Source organism: Sinohyriopsis cumingii, chromosome 14 (genome assembly GCF_028554795.1).
Source record: "Sinohyriopsis cumingii isolate HCF-2022 chromosome 14, ASM2855479v2, whole genome shotgun sequence".
Taxonomy (NCBI): domain Eukaryota; kingdom Metazoa; phylum Mollusca; class Bivalvia; order Unionida; family Unionidae; genus Sinohyriopsis; species Sinohyriopsis cumingii.
This window is the reverse complement of record NC_142974.1, coordinates 81,308,181-81,313,856: the sequence shown is the minus strand read 5'-3', so window position 1 is coordinate 81,313,856 and position 5,676 is coordinate 81,308,181.

The window sequence follows — 5,676 nt, the reverse complement described above, 5'->3', positions numbered from 1 at the left end:
CAGTAGCACTCATCTGACCTTAATGAAGAAAATGTAAAAAGATTATGACACACCTATTAATGTAACAGTCTTTCTGACTGGTTGAAAATCAACACTTTTGCAGTAGAATCTGAGTCATAGAATCAAAAATTGTATTCCATCAAGAAATCTCGTTGTTAGTGCCACTATGAATTTACACTTTCTGCTATGTTTCAACATTTGCTAAACTGTGCTGAAATGGGGGAAACAGTCTTGTGTTTGATTATTTTTTAAATACCTTGGTAAAGAAAATGTCCGATTTGAATGTTATAAATGTCTGTTGTGCTGGTACAACTCAGTTGAATTGAGTAAACCCATTATTATCATTCTAAACTCTTCAAATACAAAACTGGTATTCATTAATTTAGTAATATATATTTACAAAAGTAAAATGAAAAATAAAAGAAACAAAACCTATAACTGGCCAGTACATCTGGATCTTTGGTGTCCACTTTAGGTCATAGGAGAACAAACAGCCTGGTTCCAGATCTACAGACCTTTTACCAGTCATAACACTGGACATCAGATCTGGGTTTATTATATGTGAAGTATGCAACACATAAATTACCTGACCTAATTAACATTTATCTAATGGACAATGCCCGCCCCACTCCTATTCTGAAAAGTTTAAAGCAAAAGAAAATTTCTTACATAAAGGATGTATTGGTAATTGATATGTACTGGTGAATTGGCTTTATCTGTAGAGTTCTTATGTTTTCCATTTGCCAGTTTTTCAAGAATTGGCTTTATCTGTAGAGTTCTTATGTTTTCCATTTGCCAGTTTTTCAAGAATTGGCTTTATCTGTAGAGTTCTTATGTTTTCCATTTGCCAGTTTTTCAAGAATTGGCTTTATCTGTAGAGTTCTTATGTTTTCCATTTGCCAGTTTTTCAAGAATTGGCTTTATCTTTATTATTTAGCTTCCTCTAAGGTGACAACCTAGGTCAACAGCTGAAAGTTTTTCACACTTGTCAAGTTGTGGGTACTGTTGTTCTCATCTCATCCTGGTCAAGTTGTGTGTACTGCAAACACAGTGCCCAACTAAAACTTGTCATGTTGTGTTTACTGTAGAAACTGTTCCCATCTTAATCATATCATCCAATGTACATTAATTTTCATCCACACTTTCATGTTTTCCCAATTTTAAATACATTGCCTGAAAATTCTTAATTAAAAGAAGATATTAAATGGAATGGTGATGTACATCCTCTATCTGTTCTTGGGTTAAAATGAAATGGAATGGTGATGTACATCCTATGTCTGTTCTTGGGTTAAAATGAAATGGAATGGTGATGTACATCCTATATCTGTTCTTGGGTTAAAATGAAATGGAATGGTGATGTACATCCTATGTCTGTTCTTGGGTTAAAATGAAATGGAATGGTGATGTACATCCTATGTCTGTTCTTGGGTTAAAATGAAATGGAATGGTGATGTACATCCTATATCTGTTCTTGGGTTAAAATGAAATGGAATGGTGATGTACATCCTATATCTGTTCTTGGGTTAAAATGAAATGGAATGGTGATGTACATCCTATATCTGTTCTTGGGTTAAAATGAAATGGAATGGTGATGTACATCCTATGTCTGTTCTTGGGTTAAAATGAAATGGAATGGTGATGTACATCCTATATCTGTTCTTGGCTTCAAATGAAATGGAATGGTGATGTACATCCTATATCTGTTCTTGGGTTAAAATGAAATGGAATGGTGATGTACATCCTATATCTGTTCTTGGGTTAAAATGAAATGGAATGGTGATGTACATCCTATATCTGTTCTTGGGTTAAAATGAAATGGAATGGTGATGTACATCCTATATCTGTTCTTGGGTTAAAATGAAATGGAATGGTGATGTACATCCTATGTCTGTTCTTGGGTTAAAATGAAATGGAATGGTGATGTACATCCTATATCTGTTCTTGGGTTAAAATGAAATGGAATGGTGATGTACATCCTATGTCTGTTCTTGGGTTAAAATGAAATGGAATGGTGATGTACATCCTATGTCTGTTCTTGGGTTAAAATGAAATGGAATGGTGATGTACATCCTATGTCTGTTCTTGGGTTAAAATGAAATGGAATGGTGATGTACATCCTATATCTGTTCTTGGGTTAAAATGAAATGGAATGGTGATGTACATCCTATGTCTGTTCTTGGGTTAAAATGAAATGGAATGGTGATGTACATCCTCTATCTGTTCTTGGGTTAAAATTAAATGGAATGGTGATGTACATCCTATATCTGTTCTTGGGTTAAAATGAAATGGAATGGTGATGTACATCCTATGTCTGTTCTTGGGTTAAAATGAAATGGAATGGTGATGTACATCCTATGTCTGTTCTTGGGTTAAAATGAAATGGAATGGTGATGTACATCCTATGTCTGTTCTTGGGTTAAAATGAAATGGAATGGTGATGTACATCCTATATCTGTTCTTGGGTTAAAATGAAATGGAATGGTGATGTACATCCTATATCTGTTCTTGGGTTAAAATGAAATGGAATGGTGATGTACATCCTATATCTGTTCTTGGGTTAAAATGAAATGGAATGGTGATGTACATCCTATATCTGTTCTTGGGTTAAAATGAAATGGAATGGTGATGTACATCCTATATCTGTTCTTGGGTTAAAATGAAATGGAATGGTGATGTACATCCTATATCTGTTCTTGGGTTAAAATTATTGGCATGATGAACAACTTGTAATGGACAACTGCAGATGATGCCATCTCAAATAAATCTTACTGGTGTCTTCAGGTCACAAATGATTTATGAATAAGGATATCTGCATATTTCCCCATGCTACTGTAAGTTTTGGAAAGTTTTTAGATCTTGCATTTCATTCACATAAATTTACTGTAATGCATAATCTGACACAAATCAGCAGTGCCTGCCACATACACTTATTGTATTGCATAATCGCACACAAATCAGCAGTGTCTGACACAATTACACTTACTGTAATGCATAATCTGACACAAATCAGTAGTGCCTGACACATACACTTATAGTAATGCAAAATCTGACACAAATCAGCAGTGCCTGACACATACACTTATTGTAATGCATAATGAGACACAAATCAGCAGTGCCTGCCACATACACTTACTGTTATGCATAACGAGACACAAATCAGCAGTGCCTGACATACACTTACTGTAATGTGTAATCTGACACAAATCAGCAGTGCCTGACACATACACTTATTGTAATGCATAATGAGACATAAATCAGCAGTGCCTGCCACATACACTTATTGTAATGCATAATCGGACACAAATCAGCAGTGCCTGACACATACACTTATTGTAATGCATAATCGCACACAAATCAGCAGTGCCTGACACATACACTTATTGTAATGCATAATTTGATTCAAATCAGCAGTGCCTGCCACATACACTTTTTGTTATGCATAACAAGACATAAATCAGCAATGCCTGACACATACACTTATTGTAATGCATAATCTGACACAAATCAGCAGTGCCTGACACGTACACTTATTGTAATGCATAATCTGACACAAATCAGCAGTGTCTGACACATAAATTTACTGTAATGCATAATCTGACACAAATCAGCAGTGTCTGACACATAAATTTACTGTAATGCATAATCTGACACAAATCAGCAGTGTCTGACACATAAATTTACTGTAATGCATAATCTGACACAAATTAGCAGTGCCTGACACATACACTTATTGTAATGCATAATCGGACACAAATCAGCAGTGCCTGACACATACACTTATTGTAATGCATAATTTGATTCAAACCAGCAGTGCCTGCCACATACACTTTTTGTTATGCATAACGAGACATAAATCAGCAATGCCTGACACATACACTTTTTGTAATGCATAATGAGACACAAATCAGTAATGCCTGACACTTACACTTATTCTAATGCATAATCTGACACAAATCAGCAGTGTCTGACACATAAATTTACTGTAATGCATAATCGGACACAAATCAGCAATGCCTGACACTTACACTTATTGTAATGCATAATCTGACACAAATCAGCAGTGTCTGACACATAAATTTACTGTAATGCATAATCGGACACAAATCAGCAGTGTCTGACACATAAATTTACTGTAATGCATAATCGGACACAAATCAGCAGTGTCTGACACATAAATTTACTGTAATGCATAATCGGACACAAATCAGCAGTGCATGATACATACACTTATTGTAATGTGTAATCTGACCTGAAACATGCTTTTTATTTTTCACATTATCAACAGTACATCAGAAGAGTTCAACATTACCTGCTATCCCCACACTCTCAACAAGTATTACATATAGATAACAGGTGATATATACAGAAAACAAGTATTACATACAAACAACAAGTATTACATACAAACAACAAGTATTACATACGAACAACAAGTATTACATACATATAACAAGTGATATATACAGATAACAAGTATTACATACAAACAACAAGTATTACATACATATAACAAGTGATATATACAGATAACAAGTATTACATACAGGCAACAAGTATTACATACAGATAACAAGCATTATACAGATAACGAGTATTACATACAGATGACAAATGTTACATACAGATAACAAGTATTACATACAGATAACAAGTATCACATACAGATAACATGTGGTATATACAGATGAAGGTTGATAAAGAAATTCAAAACAAAATTAGTTCTCTATTTGGCTTTTGTCTGGTGATTCCCTAAAGCACTGAATGAGCACAGCTAATGTGTATGGGGTGTAAACTTACAACAGCTACTGTTTGCCTCAGGTATTTAACCAAAATATGAATTTTCTAATCACCCCAAGAGCTTAATAGGTTCATTTTGATATGTATTTTTCTTGGTGGTGTGCTGTGCACAAGATAGCAATATTGATTCAATTTTTAAAATTCTTTTGGCAATTCATTTAGTTGTTGTTGTTGTTGTTGTGGGGTTTAATGCCATTTTTCAGCACACGATAGGCATTACACAGCGGCCAGTATTAATAGTGGAGGAAGAACCCGGGAAAATACCGGAAAGAACCACCGACTCACGAGAAGCTACTGGCAGGCTTTCTCACATACCCACATTGGCCGAATCCAAGACTCGAACCCATGCAGACAGAGGTGAAATGGCAGTGATCCATAACGGAGAGCGCTTTAGACCACTCGGCCACTCAGGGCCCCCAATTCATTTAGTAGATGGACTAATAAATTATTTAAAAATTGTAATGACCAATAAATTGCTGTCTTGAAAGTGAGACAAGGTTCTATAAATAAATCAAGATGCCCAAATGGGTCTGAGATACTCACTTGTTAGACATCTGCTTGAGAGCCAAATTCAAAGACAGTTGGCCAAGAAACAAGGGTAAATATAATGCTTTGAACATTTTGTTTCCTATTATTGGCAATGGTAGTCATATTAACCTTATGCCAGGATATTGGCAATGGTAGCCATATTAACCTTATGCCAGGATATTGGCAATGGTAGTCATATTAACCTTATGTCAGGATATTGGCAATGGTAGCCATATTAACCTTATGCCAGGATATTGGCAATGGTAGCCATATTAACCTTATGCCAGGATATTGGCAATGGTAGCCATATTAACCTCATGCCAGGATATTGGCAATGGTAGCCATATTAAC